The 20,065-nt window shown below is 48.7% G+C and overlaps 1 pseudogene; it reads right to left on the reverse strand.

Moving 5' to 3' along the window:
- Window positions 1–3,982: 3,982 nt before the first annotated feature.
- The window catches only part of LOC123114206 (uncharacterized), a 39,315-nt pseudogene continuing 23,232 nt past the window's right edge, over window positions 3,983–20,065 (reverse strand).

The following is a 20,065-nucleotide window of genomic DNA, read 5'->3' on the forward strand; positions in this document are numbered from 1 at the left end:
CCGAACGGTATAGGTAGGCGAGTCCGGCGGCCCCCCAGCTGTACCCCGCATCCCAGTCCTTTAGGAAGTCGAGATACATCCATAGGGCAGTGTTCCCGGAGCAGTCCGGAAACACTACCTCCGTGGGAAGATACCACAGGTAGGCCCTTGCGTACTGCTCCACCACCCGGGGCTCGGCATCTTTCGGGCACTTGCTCCGGTCCTCGAGGAGCCATGGCAGCAGTATGCTAGAAGCCTGGTTGCTCTTAATGGGGGGGCAGTCACCGATGAGGGTGACAACCCTATCGTGCCAGTTCGCCCTCTCCACTCTTCCTGTGAGAGCACGACCCTCGAGCGGTAGGGCCGTAATCATCGCCCAATCCTCGAGGGTCACGGTCATCTCCCCACATGGAAGATGGAAGTTGTGCATCTCTGGCCGCCATCGGCCGATCAAAGCCGTGAGAGTTGAGTGGACGAGCGTCGGTGGCTTACGTTTGAACTACAGGATGAAACCCAATAGTCGGGCTCTCCTGAAGAACGGTGCGTACTGCTCGTCGTACTCCATCTTAACCGTCGTCTTGTGAGCCCTCATTCGCAGTGGTGGCAGCATCTGTGAAAATCAATAACCAAAGCATAATTAGCATGGACATAATAGTTAGCAACTTGTTTTCATCAATTTGAAAGATTTGGTTTAAAATGGTAATTACCACTCCATTCTCAATGAAACGGGCACGGTGACGCTTGTCGAACCTAGTGTCAAGCATGGTGTACTTCATGCCGATGTCGTCCGCAAGAGGTGGCCTCCTAAAAGAATTGCATAAGCATATCAAAAGATTTTTCAACATGAACTAGGGTTCATCATTAACTAGGAAACATATCGATGCATAACAAAGGTTCATCACATCCAAAAAAACCTATGAGTTCAATCTTTGAATAATCATATATCAATATGATCATGAACATGAACTAAATACAATACATATATCAAGAACTAAATAAAATACATATATGAAGATGCAATCACCATGGTTCAAATGCATTATATCATATCATATTTCTCCAACAACATCCAACATGCATGCATCATATCATATTGTTTTCAAAAACAAAAACACTAAAGTAGGGTTCATCTTGAGGGATTAACCATGTTTACTCCAACAAAATCCACTACTTGCATCATATAAAGATCCACATGCATCCTATATCAAAACAAATATCTCCAATATTCATAAATTTTTTTAACACAAAAAATTATGAACTAGGTTCATCTTGAGGGTTCAACATTTGTTCTCCAACTATATCCACTACTTGCATCATAGCATATCAACATGCATCATCATATCACAATAAATTCCTCCAACATGTATCATATCAAAAACAATCATCCAAAAATAATATGAACTAGGGTTCATCTTCACATAACCATACCAAATAGTGACTAGAGTTCATATCTAACACAATATAACATCTATAATCAACCTAAATCAATCCTAGGGTTCAAAATATTTAAATCTAGTTCAAGAAGGGGGGTGATTTGAATCAAATAATGCGACGAATCGGGAGCTATTTGACTAAAAATAATTGGAGGGATCGAAGGAGCTTACTTTTCTTTCTCCGGGGCCATCTCGATCCGCAAAAACGGTGAAGAAACGACGAAGATCAGAGGGGGGAGTGGAGGAGAAGAGAGAGGGGTGAGAGGAAGAACTCCTCTGTTCTTGGGGCGGGTGGTTGGGGGAGAAGGGGAGGGGTGGGGCGTCCCGCGGCTTATAACTGCCCGCACCCTACCGCCAGGGACCCTGGCGGTAGGATCGGACAAGCTACCGCCAAGACCGGCTGCGGTAGGGTGGGACGGAGGAGGGGGGGCGGAGGCCGTTAACACTGCTGACGTGGATAAGTTTTCTACCGCCGCAGCTTCTGGTAGTAGCCTAGATAATCCTACCGCCATACCTCGTGGCGGTAGGAAAAGGATCAAATGTCAAGAAAAAATTCAAACATAGGTCAAATCCCGATTTTGTACCACAAAAGGGTCAAAACACGAAATATTTCCTCCCCTCGCACTCGCAGCGAAGCGGAGGAGACAGGAAGACGTGCTCCGGGCGGCCTGCGTACGTGTGTGCGCAACGTGTGTCAATGTGGGGACTAGGGAGGAATAGTCGCGCTCGAGTTTTTAACTTAACCGAAGCTGCGGGCTTCTAGACTACCTTGGGGAGTCCGACTCGACCCGACTGGACGACCAGGCGCGGCCAAATTCGTTGTTCTGACTTTTTTGCAAAAGTTGAGCAAGATCTAGACCCGATTTTAAAAAATATCACGATCTAAGCTTTTCTTTTATCACCGTAGTCTTTGACGGTGAGGTTACACAATTTACCGCCAAGGTCAATGGCGATAGCATTTAACCGCGCCGTCACATACATTTAATGTTAAAAATATACTACCGTCAGGCCCTTCGGCGGTAGGCTATGTAAACCTACCGCCATGGTCCTGGCTGGTAGGTTCTTGAAGACTGGCCGGCTACGCATACATGCATGGCTAGTACTCCCTACGTCCGTGAATAAGTGTACATCTAACTTTTGTCCTAAATCAAAATTTATAACTTTGACTAACTATATAGGAACCGTAGTAGCATTTATGTCACTAAATTAGTATCGCTAGATTCTTTTGAAATGTAGTTTTATAATATACCAATTTGATGGCATATACTACTCTTTACTGTAAAATTGGTTAAAATTTTAAAATTTTAACTTAGAATAAAAAGTAGAAGTACACTTATTCAAAAACGGAGGAAGTAAACTCACGGCTGCTGCATGCCTACTTGGGAGTGAGTTTTTTTTTCGAGTGAGTTAATTAACTGTAGCTATACACTCCTTGCCCGCTGTCGCGTCTTGTCCCAGCTGCGCCAGCCTATCTACTACTAGGTCACACATCCATGGCCTAGCTTGTCCTCTTGTGCTTTTCTAGGCCACACACACGCATGGCTAGCTTTTAACTCTAGCTCATAAACACATGGTACTGCAGTGCAGTGTATAGCTGACTGCTGCTCTGCAGTACTCTCTGTCCAAAAATATTTGTCATTAAAATGAACAAACAAAGATGTATCAAGAATTAAAATACATCTAAATACATCTCTTTTATTTATTTTGATGACAAATATTTTCGGACGAATGGAATACTAAACTGTGAGCACGGTTAAGACCCTACCGTGAAATTTCATGACGGTAAGATATACTCCTTCATTTCAAAATATATTGCGTCTGCGTTTTTCGAGATTCAACTTTGATTATAAATTTAATAAACGAGACCGACTACAGTGGAAGAAAAAATATATAATTGAAAACTTCTTTTGAATACGAATTCATTGATATAACTTTTGCTCCCGCCGCAATCGGTCTTGTTGATCAAATTTATGGTCAAGTTGAAGTACGGGAATAGAGGAAGCACTATATTTGGGAACGGAGGGAGTAACAAACTATCATCAAAAGCACTGGCGGCAGGATATTTTTTATGTAAAACAGGCATGATTGTGCACTTAAGTCCTGCCGTCATTAACCTCGTCAAGGACTACGACTGTAGAAAAAGAGTCGGATAATGATATTTATCAAAGCAGGTCAGATCTTGCTCAACTTTCAAAAGGATCAAAACAGTGAATTTGGCCACCAGGCTCGGCCCATTTGACACAGCTAGCTCTGCGCTGCATATGCAGGACAAGGCAACTGCTGCATCCGCTGGTGCTGCATGCTCTCCGGCCATCACTGGTTTAAGACTGCGCGTACTACGCATGATTGATCAGGCGGTGCTTGATTATGCTGCCAGATGCCAAATACATAGTCGTTGGATGGATGATCATTGGTGTGGTCTCTCATGATGAAACCAAAAAGTATGAATTTTGATATATGATTTTTCAAAAAAAATCAGCCTCCATGGAGGCTGGTTTTTGAAAAATTCAAAATTCAACAAAAATCATAATTTTACATTTCAAAAATTCTAAAAAAAATAGACATGCATGGAGGCATAACACACATGTGTGTAAATTTTCAGGACGAAATAAGTTGAAACGAGGGCTGTGCAAAAAAGACAAATATGTGGCTTTCCAACACATGATACTATTCATCCCAAAAGTCCATGAATTTGTTATTTCTGCACAGATCACATCTCAAGGTATTTCATTCCGCTTCGGCCCCGCTCGCTCGTCGGAAGTTACCCTTTCTCTTTATACTTGAATTTGCTGCATAATATAACAGAGCTCTTTGAATTCACTCATCAAAAAAGCCTTCATCCATCTCCGTCGACTCCTCAAGCAAAGTTTCCTCCACAAGCTGTCAGATTATTAGCAACAAAGAATTGAGTAAGCATCCCATTAAGAAAACAGAGCAAAACTCTCATCTCCTTTTTTTCAACTCCCCCCCTCTCCAACACTTAAATCAAACCACATCCTCATTTATCAAAACCGGATAAATCACATCCCAGGAACTACCTCCACCAAGCAGGGTTTCTGAGGTGGCTTTGGAAATAAACTCCATGCCATCCAAAACTACTTTGGAATAGCCTCCAGTTTTGATAGTTGTGGGTCCAATTTGTCTGGTTTTACAGTTGAGGGGTAAACTATAACTCTGGCAGAAAAGCATGCCTAATTTTGAGACGAAACATCATGCCTAACTGTTCAGCATCACCCTAAAACTTTTGTATTGGTGCTAAAAGGGCGGGAAAACATAATGCTACCTGGGATTCCTGCATTTTTGTTACGACAGTCAGAATCCTCTGATCTTGGTCCCGGGCTTCGGGGTACCGAACCATGGACTTCACTCTGGCAAGAGCTCTCTGCAGTCTTTCTTCAGCTTGCTTCCGTCCGTCTTGCAAGAAGTTATAATCATCCTCTGCAGGTTTAACTGGGATTACATCGACACTGCTGCTACTAGTGCTGCTGTCTGTTGCACCTTCTGTAGACCGAAACCCGCGTAACCCAGCTCCTTGCTGCCTCCATCGCAATATAACATTCTCCATTATCCCGATAGACCAAATTATTTTGCGATAATGCTTGCTCACTTGGTGACCTCGCACATGAGCCTAGCCAGTACACAATATAGCACGGTTGAGAAGATTTGTTCATTATAATAATAGCATCAGAAGAAGAGATACTTGACAAAGCTTTATACTACTGTTAAAACATCATGGTATGATATCCTGTCCTAGATACTAGATTAGTCGAAAAAAAATATATAGCTCATGTTTCACTCTGTACCTTTACATAAATTTGTGAACGATATGGTGATAGTTGATTTTAGTATTGCAAAATTTAGTAGAAAAAATATTAAGTGTGTTCGTGTACTCATTCAGTATTAATCTGGAGCGTTCAGAATTGAAACAAAACCATTTGATTAATTGTCATATACTTGATATACATACCTGGATCTTGACAATTCGCTGTCTAATAAGCAGAAATTCTTTTCTTCCCTTCCATCCACGGAATTTATTTTGTATTCGTGCTGCAGCAGCATGCATGGGATCGAATTGTCCTGGTTTAGATGGTTTATAAGACAAGAGTGACATGGCACGTTCATATGATATCACACCATTGTCATCCTCATACTGAACTGCTTGCTTTCTCTGGAAGGACTGCACTCTGAAAACTTGAAATATCCGAGCAGCAGCTTGGGCAGCATTCCGCACAGCACCTAGTGAATCTCCCATCAATCCAGCCTGAAGACCTTGACCTGCCGATGGTGAGGCAATTCTTCCGGTAACATCTCCAATACCAGGTAGACCAGATATCTCTGATGCATTGCTCCCCATGGCTTCCTTCAGGTTGAGGGTTTGAAGATGGCTTGTTAAAGAAAACTCTGCCAGGAAACCAGAAATTCCCTTGTGCCCATTGAACGACGCAAGATCAGCTGGCGTGCGTCCTGAAGGGAAATCAGGCCTTGGATCAGTCAAAGCTCCAGGAGCCGCACCTAATGCTATAAGAGCAACAACTGTCCGCTCTCTGCAGAACAGGGCAAACAAGTTTAGTACTACATATATATGTATGTATGTATGTACAAACAAAAACTATCACCCACAGAAGAACTTACCTGCCACAAAATGCTGCCCAGTGAAGTGCAGTCCATCCATGAACATCTCTGAAATTTATGCTTACACCAGCAGTTATTGTCGGCCTTATCACCCAATCATATCCTAGAGCAGCTGCCAGATGAAGAACGCCCTGCCCTTCCTCATCTAACACACTGGGATCTTTGCCACCACCTCCTGCTTTATGGAGAAGCCAGATATGCAGCTTTTCTTTTATACTGCTTTCAACAAACTGATCCTGCCTATCATCAGGGGCTAGCTGATTATCATCAGCGAACTTTAGCAATTCAGACCACGGATCATTGTCTGTCATCAATGAGGTTATCTTCTTGTTCAAATCAATCAACTCCTTTTTGGGGCCAGATAGAGCTGCCTGGAACTTGTCTTGCTCATCTTGTCCCAAAGACAATAATTCATCAAGACGCGCCTGGAGATATATTTTGTTTGTAGCACCATGTGGACTTGGAGCATCCATGTATTGAGAATCACTTGGTCGATATTCAAACTCTCGTACTTCACTGCAGGCTAACTTGTTGGAGCAAGTCACATAAAAAGGGACCCTGCCAGGTTTGTGCGGGGGAGAATAACACCTGAGAGTCCCGCCTGCTAAAATATCTGCTGGAACTTCGACTTCTCCAAACATGCACGACCACTTGAGCTTTATAACTTTGTCAGAAGTTAGGAAACTACCAGTAACAAGAACCTGCAGGACACAAGAAATTTTGTAAGCAGTTAAAGAACACTAATTCACTCAGACACCAGGACAGTTCTATTTCGTATGGCACTCCTAAGACTTTCAAGCTTTAGAAGCATAAAGGATAAGTGTAAGAAGACATACCCTAGTCTTTGAACCTGCATATGTCCAGCTTGGAAAAAATTCAGTTATACTAAACAGCTGATCTTGTGCAACCATTGGGTCCAGAGTAAACCAATCCAACTGATCATGCCTCGATGCTCCAATGATATTGTCAGCATCTTCACTGTTCCGGTACAATCCAGAACTGGACTTAACTTGGGAATCATCTACTTCAGCAAGTTCTTTGCTCATCCATCTAGCAAAACTATCACTTCTCTTAAAGCTGTCCTTCAGCATATCAGAAAGATTAGATGATTGAGTTTTCAGGACGGGGAAATTAATGGCTTCCCCCAAAAGTTTATTGTTTTGTTCAAAACTGTCCACTGTAGCAAATGTACTATCAGTAGCACTTGGAAGCTGAAATTCAGTAGTTGTGCCATCAATAGCACTTGGAAGCTGAAGACATTCAGTACTCGTACCATCATTACCACTTGGAAGCTGAAATTCAGTAGTTTCACAAGTGAGTACTGTAACCAAATTGAAGTTGGACAATAATAGTATATATTTTAGGATGAAGACAATAATAGTATTAATATCAGTAGCATGGAAGTCAAGCAGATGCAATTAATCACAGTGTGCAAAATAACATACAAAATAAGTCTGCTGGGATGGCAAGAACCAACAATGTAATAGGAAACACTATTACTACGACTAATCAAAGAAAATAAATACACGCCATCCTGAAAAAATAACTATAAAAGTTGCAAATATTAATCTGTGCAAAGTGGATATATAATACTCCCTCCCACCCATAACAAGTGTCGCAGAACTGCGACACTTGTTATGGATCGGAGGGAGTACCACAGATTCATACTTTAACAACACTAGGTAACCAAAAGGCTGGAAAAACAAACATGTTAAGATTGGCTATGCTCTTTGAACTCTGACAATGTCATTGCAGAATTATGGGGTAGCATTTCCCCCCTAAAATTCCAATTTCCTATTATTTTTCCCTGCTAGAATTTGTATGCCCCTTGTAGCATGTTATCATGCCCCCTAGTACGAGAACTTGATTTGCCAGTGTTATGACCGGTTTAACATATAACCGGAGGAGGCCCACTAGGCAGTAGTTAGGGGCTTGGCCCACAAGTTATCTTAGGCTATTCGTTTTTTTTTTTGAGGTTATAAATATTAGTTGTAAGACACCTTTTCGAGATTAAGCAATAAAGATATTTCTATCCCTATTGCCCGGCCCCAGAGGAGCCGGAACCCTAGCCGCCTCCTGCCCTAATCGCCGCCGCCCTCCTCCTCCCTCGCGACGGCGCCGACACGCCGGAGCGCGCATCCTCGCCCCCGACCTCTGCTGTTCTGCCCTTATAACCTAAGGAGTAGAGCCGGTAGGAACCCTAGTCCTACCAATTTGGTATCAGGTACCCGGGTTTCGACCATGTCCTCGCCGCCACCAAACCCGTCGCCACCACCACCACCGCCGCTGCCCGCCAACTCCCCCACCGCCGCTGCCACCAACTCCACCACCGCCGCCGCTTCCTCGCCGGGCGCCACAGCCTCGCTGTCGGCGCCGATCTCCCCCGCACCCGGCACAACGCCAGGCCAGGGCCAGCCGCAACCCCCCGTCCAGAACTCGCCGCCGTCGCCACCCCCCGTGCCGCAGCAGTTTACGCCGGAGGCCATGGCCGGCGTGCTCAACGACCTGGTCGTCGCGGTCCAGGGCATCCGCCTCTACTTGGCTAGCCCATACGGGCCGCCCCCGCCGATCCATCCGGCCGTGCCCGCGCAGCCTGCACTGCCGTGGTACTCCGTTCCCGCGGCCATCACCGGGGGCTATCCGGCGCTCCCCTCACTGGCGGCTTCGACGCCGCCTTGGCCATAGTGGCCGACGCCGGCACTCGCGGCGCCACCCGCGCCGCCAGCCGCCGCCCAGGGCCCGCAATGGCCGTCCCCCGCCGCGCCGTCCCTTCCGGCTGCAACCGTGCAGGTGCCACCACCGCCCCCACCCAGCCCTAGCCTTACTCAGGCGGAGCAGCTTGAACGCCGGCGCTTGGGCCTGTGCTTCAACTGCGACGCGCCCTATGCACCGGGCCATGTCTGCCCGCGCCTCTTCTACTTGGAGACGACGGACGAGACCGAGGATGACACCCCGGAGGATGGTCTCGGCGCCCCAGCCCTCGTGGAGCCCGCACCGGCACCTGCGCCCGCCCCGGCCACCGCCATCGCTGTTTCGCTTCACGCGCTGGCCGGCATCCGTGATGAACGGACGATGCTCTTACCGGTCATGATCCATGGCGAGCGCCTGGTGGCCCTCCTGGACACAGGTTCCACGCATAATTTCCTGCCGGAGACCACCATGCGGCGCCTTGCATTACAGCCGACCGGCGGGGAGCGGTTGCGGGTCACTGTCGCTAATGGCGACCGTCTACGCTGCCACGGGCTCGCCCGCGACGTGCCCAACACTATCGGCGACGAGCACTTCACCATCACCTGCGCCAGCATCGACTTGGGCTGCTTCGACTTCATCCTCGGGTCGACTTCTTGCGCACTCTTGGTCCCATTCTCTGGGACTTCGACGCGCTGACGATGACCTTCTGGCGGTTGGGCCGCCGCATTCGGTGGGATGACATTGGGGGTGCCGCACCCGCACCACCACTTCAGCTGGCCGCGACCACCGCCGAGGCCGAGCACCCACTCTTGGAGAGCCTTCTACAGCAGCACGACGACCTCTTCACCGAGCCACAGGGGCTTCCGCCCGCCCGGGCATATGATCACCGTATACACCTTCTGCCGGGCTCGGCGCCGGTGGCGGTCCGTCCTTACTGCTATCCGCAGTTGCAGAAGGATGGGTTGGAGCGGCGGTGTGCGCTCATGCTTGCGACGGGCATCATCAGGCTCTCCACCTCGCCGTTTACCGCGCCAGTGCTTCTCATCCCCAAGTCGGACGGCACATGGCGTTTCTGCATCGACTACCGTGCCCTTAATGCTGTCACACTTAAGGACAAATTCCCTATTCCGGTGGTCGATGAGCTCCTCGATGAGCTACACGGGGCGCGCTTCTTCACCAAGCTCGACCTCCCGTCGGGGTACGACCAGGTGCGCATGCACCCGGATGACATCGCCAAGACGGCGTTTCCGACTCACCACGGCCACTTCGAGTTCTTGGTGATGCCCTTTGGCCTCACCAACGCCCCGGCGACCTTCCAGGCTCTGATGAACGACGTCCTCCGGCCCTACTTGCATCAGTTTGTGCTCGTTTTCTTTGATGATATTCTGATGTACAGTGCGTCTTGGGCAGAGCACCTCCAGCACGTCGCCATCGTCTTCAACGAGCTTCGGGTGCATCATCTTCATCTTAAGAGCTCGAAGTGCTCGTTCTGGACGCCTTCGATTGCCTACCTGGGCCACGTCATCTCGGCCGACTGGGTTGCTATGGACGCCGACAAGGTGGCCGCCGTCGCCGCCTGGCCGACGCCGCAGTCTCTGCTGGCTCTTCGCGGGTTTCTCGGCCTCGCCGGATACTACCGGAAGTTCATCCGGGAGTTCGGCCTCATCGCTTCGCCACTCACGCGATTGTTGCGCCGCGACGCCTTCGCTTGGGACGAGGAGGCGACGACAGCATTTGAGGCCCTCAAGGGGGCCCTCACGACGGGGCCCGTTCTTCAGATGCCAGACTTCGACCGCCCGTTCGTGGTGGACTGTGACGCCTCGGGTGCAGGGTTCGGCGCCGTGCTTCATCAGGGCGATGGCCCTCTCGCCTTCTTCAGCCGGCCCTTCGCCCCGCGCCATCTCAAGCTTGCGGCGTACGAGCGGGAGCTCATTGGCTTGGTGCAGGCGGTGCGCCATTGGCGGCCCTATCTGTGGGGCCGGTCTTTCCAAATTCGCACGGACCACTACAGCCTCAAGTTCTTGCTGGACCAGAGGCTCTCGACCGTGCCGCAGCACCAGTGGATTAGCAAGCTCTTCGGCTTCGACTTCTCCATCGAGTATCGCCCGGATCGTCTTAACACCGTGGCCGATGCCTTGTCCCGCCGCGACGCCGACCTCGACTCCGTCACCGGCGACTCCGAGGGGACGGCGTTGTGCATCCGCTTAGGGCCGACTTTCGGCCTCTTCGACGACATTCGCCGGGCCACGGCGACCGCTGCCGACGCGGTCCTCCTGCAGCAGCAGCTGGCTGCCGGCGACCTGGAGGAGCCTTGGCGCTTTGCCGATGGCCTGCTCGTCCATGGGCGCCGTGTCTTCATTTCGGCGCATGATGATCTCCGTCACCAAGTCTTGCTGCTAGCCCACTCGGCTGGCCATGAGGGTGTGCAGAAAACCCTCCATCGTCTCTGCGCCGACTTCTACATTCCTGGTAATCGCGCCCTGGTCCATGATTGGGTGCGTTCTTGCACGACGTGCCAGCACAACAAGACGGAGACGTTACGGCCGGCTGGTCTTCTTCAACCCTTGGACGTGCCATCTCAGGTCTGGGCGGATATCTCCATGGACTTCATCGAGGGCCTTCCCAAGGTGGGCGGCAAATCGGTCATTCTCACGGTGGTCGACCGCTTTTCTAAGTATGCTCACTTCATCGCGCTGGGGCATCCCTACACCGCCGCGTCCGTGGCCCGTGCCTTCTTCGACGGTATCGTCCGTCTGCACGGTTTCCCTTCTTCGATCGACGGTTATCGCGACACGGTGTTCACGGTCCATGTCTGGCGCGACCTCTTCAGGATGGCGGGAGTCAAGCTCCGCTTCAGCACGGCCTTTCACCCCCAGACGGACGGCCAATCTGAGGTGGTTAACAAGGTGATTGCCATGTATTTACGCTGTGTTACAGGTGATCGGCCTCGTGCTTGGGTGGATTGGCTCACATGGGCGGAGTACCGCTACAACACCTCCCATCACTCCGCCCTGCGCGCGACACCATTTGAGGTGGTCTTCGGTCGGCCGCCTCCGCCTATCTTGCCGGTGGACCCGGCTACGGGGAGGCCGCGGGCGACCTTATTCGCGCCCGTGACGAGATGCTTGCTGAGGTCCGTCAGCGTCTCCTTCAGGCCCAGCAGCTGGCGAAGCATTACTACGACGACCACCATCGCGAGGCGGAGTTCACGGTGAGTGATTGGGTGTGGCTGCGTCTTCTCCACCGCTCTACGCAGTCACTCGACCCGCGCGCGAAGCGCAAGCTCGGTCCTCGCTACGCTGGGCCCTTCACCGTCTTGGAGCGCATCGGGCAGATGGCCTATCGCCTGCAGCTACCGGCCGGCGCTCGCATCCACGACGTGTTTCATGTGGGGCTGCTCAAGCCTTTTCGTGGAGAGCCACCGGCGGCTCCACCCGCGCTTCCTCCGACCGCCAACGGACGTCTTCTTCTGGAGCCAGAGAAGGTGTTGAAAGCGCAACTCCGTCGTGGGGTGTGGTTCGTCTTGATCCAGTGGGCGGGCCTTCCGGTGGAGGAGGCTACTTGGGAGCCACGTGATGACTTCCGCCACCACTATCCAGACTTTCAGCTCGAGGATGAGCTGTTTGTGCAGGCGGGGAGAGATGTTATGACCGGTTTAACATATAACCGGAGGAGGCCCACTGGACAGTAGTTAGGGGCTTGGCCCACAAGTTATCTTAGGCTATTCGTTTTGAGGTTATAAATATTAGTTGTAAGACACCTTTTCGAGATTAAGCAATAAAGATATTTCTATCCCTATTGCCCGGCTCCAGAGGAGCCAGAACCCTAGCCGCCTCCTGCCCTAATCGCCGCCGCCCTCCTCCTCCCTCGCGACGGCGCCGACACGCCGGAGCGCGCGTCCTCGCCCCTGACCTCCGCTGTTCTGCCCTTATAACCTAAGGAGTAGAGCCGGTAGGAACCCTAGTCCTACCAGCCAGCCTGATGTTCATATCCACATACAAAGAAAATGGAACTTTAAGCGGCTTATTGCAGGAAAGCTTTTGTTCACAGCGAATGAGGCAACAACGACTAAAACTCAGACTTTAAACCCAGGATAGTAAAAGTAAGTAGGCAAAGTAAAAATTGTAAGCAAAGAAACAAGACAAATTTACTTCTAAGACCAACGTAAACAGAGAGTTTCCAAAATAGGCGACAAATCAGTTTAACATGTTCAGATTAGCCAGTTTATCATGAGATAGTTTTCACACAATGTGCTACTGGGACATATGCAAGTATAAACGCACAATATTCTAACAAACATGGAGTCCAATTTCTTAACCCTTTTAGTTAATTTCACTCGAAGTTCTGCACTTATTTTACATTTTTATCCTGTTATCAACAGCATTATTAACAATTTCTGACAAGGCTACCTAATCAAGGATCGATCACTTAACATATCACAGCACTGAAACAGTTTCTTATGTACAATTGCCTAATTCCTGGTTTTTCATAAGAATCAAACTCATCAACCACCAGGGCTAGTAACAATCAAATCAGTGCTCCTTATAGGCGGTATAGCAACTATGATCCCAAACTAAAACTACAAGTGTGATTACTAATTTAGTATCACAAAAGGAACAGTATATGAAGACCAATCATGCCATCGAAGCAATATAATTTACATGTAGCACCTAAAGTGTTGTCCAGACATAAGGATAAGGTAAACAAGTAGCTAACAACGTTGCAACCATAGAAGGATTAGGTGTAACCTTGACTTCGAGATAATGTACAAGGACAATGTGCATATAGTCCCTGCAAAAGCAAAGGTAGGATAGCTTAAATACAAATGTAGTGTGGTATTTCTAAGTTCACGTGCATTCATGTAGGCCCCATACAAACATATACGATAGACATGCCATGAGCTATTCAGCAACTGCGAACTTTGCAATATTACAAAAGCAGAATGGATCACCAAAAGTATTTCACTTACTCCTCCAGCATCCAATAGCTCCTCCTCTGGAAGTTTATATTATCTTCCCCATGAGCATAGTAGCAATGAAGCACATCGATGCTTCCAGACTAGATTTATAAGGAAATATCAGTTAATTTGACTCTGTAGACAAGCGATGCAGTATGACTAGGAACCCTCAGAAAAATACTGCAAGATGTCACAGAAATAAGTACGAGTAACATTCAACTTTACTTACTGTTAATCTTTCATGGGCTTCTTTGACAGTCGTTCCATTCTTTTTCTTCCTCCAATTATGACCATCCTTCCTAAACAATCTCAATACCTTCCGATCAAACAAGAAAAGTGAACCACCTACAATCAGAGATACAAATATTAGTGAGATACAATTAGACCTTAACATGACTGGGAGACACTTTGTCAGCTCATGTGCATGTTTACTTTAATAATATATAGGCTCCAAATAGTATGTGTCATTACAAGCATGGAGATATTAGTAAAATAGAATCTTCAAATCAATGGCATGGCTGGTCCAAAGGCAAAATGGCATCAATCTAAAGGCACTAATAAGGTATAACCAAAATCATAAAGAATACCATTGCGCAAGGGGACAAGACATGGCCCTTGGCATAAGAAGGTGCCTGATCACATAGCAACCGTTCAATCCTGATACCAGGAGAAAGATCATGGTGGATCCAGACGCTTAACCATGTGGTTCAAACTAGTTACAGTAAGGATTGCATCATAATTTTGTATTGCTATATGGCATTAAAAAGTATGCAGGGCTACAAGGATGTGCTAAGTTTACACCTGACATCAATATTTGACTAGATTAAAACTGAAAAACATCATAAAACCTTATTTTCTGTTCTCACAGTTTCAATGGAACTTATATTCTCAGTGTTGTGCAAGCTATCAAATCAATGCCAGTTCCCAAGTTACACAATATTGCTTTGGTATATATTCGCCCAAAACATAAGTTAATTTTGAAAACTAAAAACAAATAATCAAATAACAAGAGTTTTGAACAGCAAATAGGGGTCATACTTGCAGGCATATTTGGTGGCTCTGGAGCTATATGAAAATTCCTGTAATTCTTAAGTATTTCGCAAATCTCAGTAGGGCGTAACCATCGGGTTTGAGCCTCCTTCAGTATCTGCTCCATGTCTGTTTAGAAGTCAATGAAATATAGAGTTAGACAATTGAACAAAGTTGAGAATTAGTCATATAAAAGTGGAATTTAAAAACATTCAAAAGAAAATGTTATCATTGTTGCTTGCCAATCTACACAGAATAAAGCATGTGTCATCATCAAAATTCACTTGCAAAATTCAATTTCATGTTTCAGGTTCATGTGGAGACATCTCTAGAGCCCTGATTTCCCCCAGAAAACCTCGTAACTATTAGTGGTTCCAAACACCTAAGTGACTAGCACTCCAACTTTTAAAATTCAGATACTGATTTTGGTCCACACCCAAACACAGAAGGATCATGTATGGGGTATGTTCACACAGATAAAGGAAGCGCAGCTCAAAGAACCACAGGGTGACCGAGATTCATCTGCAGAACACTGAAACCCAAAGCAAGTTGCCGGTTACTTCAGCTCCGGCCACCGGGTGGTTCCACTCCCAGGACACTCACGCGCCCAGCCACCAAACTGAGGTCTCCACCTTTTCCGCAGCCCCCCAAACGACCAAAATCTCCGCCGTGGAAACACAGAATTATGGTGGCGAATCACTTCGCGCGAAACAAATCCATGACCTCCAAATTCCGCGACAGCCGAACGCCATCTTCGACGCCCACTAAACCCATCCCCGCACGCAAGGAAGGTGTTGGGCGGAAACAAATCGAAACAAAGACCAAGAGGCATTGACCAACGCCAAGTACCGGGCGGATCAAACCTAACCAACCAAAAAAAACGAAAAATCCGAAGGCGGCAACCTAACTGTGGCACGATCCAGTAGCGCCGGCCCTCGGCCATCTGCGGAGCCCCGCATCAGCCAGTCACTACCGCAAGTCCGCCAAGCTGCAAGCAGGCCTCCTAGGGCTCCGTTCTCCCGGCGATCCAGGCGAATTTCACGGTAGGGTTTTGGGGGATTCAATCCAGGGGAGAGACGGCAGGTGGTGGCGATGGGTATTTTAGCCGACAAATGAGGCGAGGTGGGGAAAGGGAAACAACTGGACAGACTCGCGATGGCTACAAAGGAAGGAAGGGAGGAAAGGGGGGCCATGGAGGGGGAAATGCCCGTTCTGCCCCTCGCGTTGGAGGGAGCTGCACTCCTGCACTCTCCATCTTCCAAGCAAGAGCAACAAGTCTTTGTTCAGAAACCTAATGAGAAAAATGAAGTTTGAGGATATCCCATAGCTCTAGGTTTCACCCAACACATTAACAAGACTCACCGGTCATGTGTACTTGTACATGACATTTAGCTATTTCGTAGCAATGGAAGAAAACCTTGACTAAAACTTGGCTCAGCCCCATATTGTCCTCCTAGGTGGCACGGGAGGTGAACCCCGCCACCCCCACTTGATCTCCACCCTCCACCCCTCCCATCGCCGCTGCCGGTCGGCAAAGCCCAGAGCAGCAGTAGGCTTCCCTTCTTCCTCTCCCTCTCCCCAGATCACTGGCAGTGGTTCCTCTCATTTGAGCGGAAGGGGGTGTTTGGTGCGGTGCCCTAGACGTCATGGGGAAGCTCCTCGCGGATCCGTCCTAGAAGAGAGCCTCGGCTTGGAGAACACGGCAATGAGGTTGCTTCTACGGGATGAGGCTGAGGTGCTCGCCCTCCTCCCCCTTGGTGATCTGAAGGCTAGGCCTGGTAAATCCGCCCCGGCGAGGAGTCGCCTACTCGATGATGGAAGGTGTCCAAATGCAAGCGTAGTGGTGCCGCTCCCAACGTTGTTGGTCGTGGTTAGGCTCCCGGTTGCAAGGCGGTGACCCCGACCGCTTCATGGTGGCATGGGGTAGTTTGAGCACCCGTGTGGTGTGGCATGGTGGACTGCGCAGTCATCTCTCCGGCGAGCGCCGCGGCGATGGTATTGGGTGCTCTCCTTGGCAGTTTGGGGAGCAGCGGCAGGGCAGCAAAACTGTCATCCTCGGCGACGGCCAAGCCTTGATCCTAATATAGAGTCCTCGGTTCATCGTGGTGGGTCCGCTAGCTGAGTACCTCGACGAGGTGTGCGGGAAGGGCCACACGTTAGCTTAGTGCCTCGGCAGCGGCGGCGATGTCTGCGAGTGTCGTGTCCCTCTAAAGGGAGCCGCCTTGTCTACCCCCACCCCCCACCCGGGGGGACGCACGGGGTAAAATCCCATGGACACTCCGCTGGACATGGTGGCAGCAACGCTTTGCGTTGTGACCCTCTTGGGGCGTCACTCATGAGTGTAGGTATCTTTCGGTCACGGTGGCGCGTTTGAGATGGTTTGGACCTCCAATTGGCACCACGCCTGTTCTGGCGTCTAGTGTCCTCGTTTGCACCTATCTTTTTCACGTGATGGCGTCTTCCCTTTGTCCTATCTCCTTGCCGGCAGGGTCTGCGCTCCTCGATCCGGAGCGAGAGGGCAGAGGGTCCTCTCCGATGGCCGTTTGGTAGGGATGGTACGATGAACCCCGATGGTTTAGGTGGCACGTGTTTGCTTGTCATCGACGGCCTTGGTGGCGTCTTGCGGTGGTTCGGCCTCTCATGCGCTTCTCCTCGGTGGCTTGCTGGAGGTGTCTGGTAGTGCACTCATGGTGCTTGTTACCATACTCGGCTTGTTTTGCCGTGTCTTTCTGCCGATGATAAGTCAATTTATCTACGGCCTGGCCCTCATCGCCACTCCGATGCCCCCCACCCCATTCCAAGGTCCAAGGACAGCACACCGACCTAAGGAGAAGTGCCATCGCCTATGGAGGAGACTTTCCGTCACATTACACCAGCAAGGAAAACACTCCAAGAAACATAGGAATGAATGATACATGTTATAAACAAGCACCAAGTCTGACTCCCATCCTTGTACGCACTCATGCACCGACATGGAGTTTTCCATAACCGAAGCTACATAAGAGGCATAGGGGCACCATAGAGGGGGATCCGCTCTTTCCGGTTAGTTTAGTCTACACCATGTAGACGATTTTCGGCGCTTCCCATCTAAATCAACTCAATCATCATTAGAATTCAGCAAGTAAGCTATATAAGGGGCACCAGCGGCACTGTAGAAGGGGGTCCGCTCCTTCCGCCTAGCTTAACCTACAACACGTAGACAATTTCCAGCACTTCCTGTCGAAATCACCTCCATCATCATTAGAACTCGCCGAGTTTCCTTGACTTGGCGAGTACCCTTCAATATTGCAATCCTCTATTTTTCCACATATATAAGAAGCAAGTCAAGAAGTAGTGGTTGTATCCATCTTGGAGGCCTGAAATTGGGTATATCGTGCACCTTTATGTTATGTGTCCAAGACCCATTGGACTCCTCACATGACGTCCCCTCGACTACAAATTGCACGTACTCCTAGTGGGCTGTTAAGATCAAGGTTAATCCCTCGACAGATGGCGCCGACCGTGGGGACATTAACAGATCAGGGTGAATCTATGGATCCGGAAAGTTCATTAGCTGGTGAAACGGGATATCTCATAGGTGGATCGGGGTCATATGGTTCGCCGACAAGCCAAGGGAAGGAAGCCCACGTATACGGTCCACGTGTGAGCCACCTATGGGGAGGATTCATGAGTTACAATTATTCCATGAGAGAAGCAAAAATTATTGCAAGGAATATGACAGCACAGGAGCGGTGCTGTAAGTGCATCTAGTGCCACCCCTAGTTGGTTTTGGAGTATTGACGACAAAGTTGGTTGAGGGACTAATGCGTTTGTGAGAATTGCAGGATAACGCAGGTAGTGTCCCTCATTGATTCGGTTTACCTACCGGAGATGACCCCTAAAAATGTATGAAGACATTGAAGACAATGGTGGTATGAGAAGATATTCATACTGAAGACTATGACATGAGAAGACATTACGTGAAGACAATGGAGCGCGAAGACTGTGTGGTTTCGTCGTTTCCTTTCCTTCTTTGTTGAGTCATAGGAACCACCGTACTGTTAAGTGGGGTTCAAGTGAACTAAGTCAGAGTGACTGAAGTGATGCTCAACCCAAATCCTGTCTTCGAGCGAAGACAATGAGAGCAAATCTTATCCAGAGCTGGATGAGTCAGCTTTGCTTGTAGCCCAAGTAAAGTTGCCGTGTGTGTTTGAAATCTGACCGTTGGAACACGTGTCAGTTCCTTAGTGACCCAGGGTCATTTTGGACAAATCAGGTCGGGTTGCCTAGTGGCTATAAATAGCCCACCCCCTACACCATATATTGGTGGCTGCTCAGAGTTAGTGCACGGCTTTTGTCGTTTGAGAGCAACCCACCTCGAAGCATTTGAGAGAGAGAAATCCTTGCGAGGATAAAGCCCAAAGACCCAGAGCCAAAGAGTGTTAGGCATCACTGAAGTCTTTCTGTCTGTGTGACCTGAAGACTTATTACACTTGAGGACTGTGAATCCTCCAGCCGGTTAGGCGTCGCGTTCTGAGCATCCAAGAGTCATTGTGGATTGCCGGTGAACGAAGTCTGTGAAGGTTTGGAAGTCTCCCTTGAAGACTTACCAGAGTGATTGGGCGAGGACTGGGTGTCCTTAGCTCAAGGGGAATAAGGTGAAGACGCGGTCTTCTGAGTTAAATCTCAGCCTCCCTAACCAGACGTACAGTTGTCACAGCAACTGGAACTGGTCCAACAAATCATGTGTCTTCAACAAGCAACTGGTTCTATCCCTTCCCAACCTTACTTTAGTTTGTCTTCGTGAAGTCATTGCCTATCTGTTTATCTGTTTGACTTCATTGCTTGACTACTATTGTTGATTGGCTTCATACCATCTTCCATATTGATCCTTACTACCTAACTGCTATTAGTCCTGTACTTTCATATCATTACATACTTGACTATGGCTTGTTTAGGCTAGTTTATCTTCCGCTGCATATCAACTAGGTTGTTTCTGTTGTTTGTCTTTGAAACTTCCAAGTTTTGAAGACTTTCACAAAAATCGCCTATTCACCCCCCCCCCTCTAGTCGATACTAGCACTTTCAATTGGTATCAGAGCAAGGTACTCCCTTGTTCTGTGTGATTCGGTTTAACCACCTGGAGTTTCAGCTATGTCGACTGCAGGGATAATCAAGGTTTCCGCTGCTTGCCCCGTGTTCGATGGAACTGAATATCCCTACTGGAAGAATAAGATGCGCATGCATCTTGAAGCCATTGATGTCGACCTCTGGTATGTCGTCAAGAATGGCGTTCCCAAAACTGGTGAAGGTGTCACCCCCACTGATGTCAAGAAGTTCATTCAACTGGACTCTACTGCAAAGA

This window comes from Triticum aestivum, chromosome 5B (genome assembly GCF_018294505.1).
Source record: "Triticum aestivum cultivar Chinese Spring chromosome 5B, IWGSC CS RefSeq v2.1, whole genome shotgun sequence".
Classification (NCBI taxonomy): Eukaryota; Viridiplantae; Streptophyta; class Magnoliopsida; order Poales; family Poaceae; genus Triticum; species Triticum aestivum.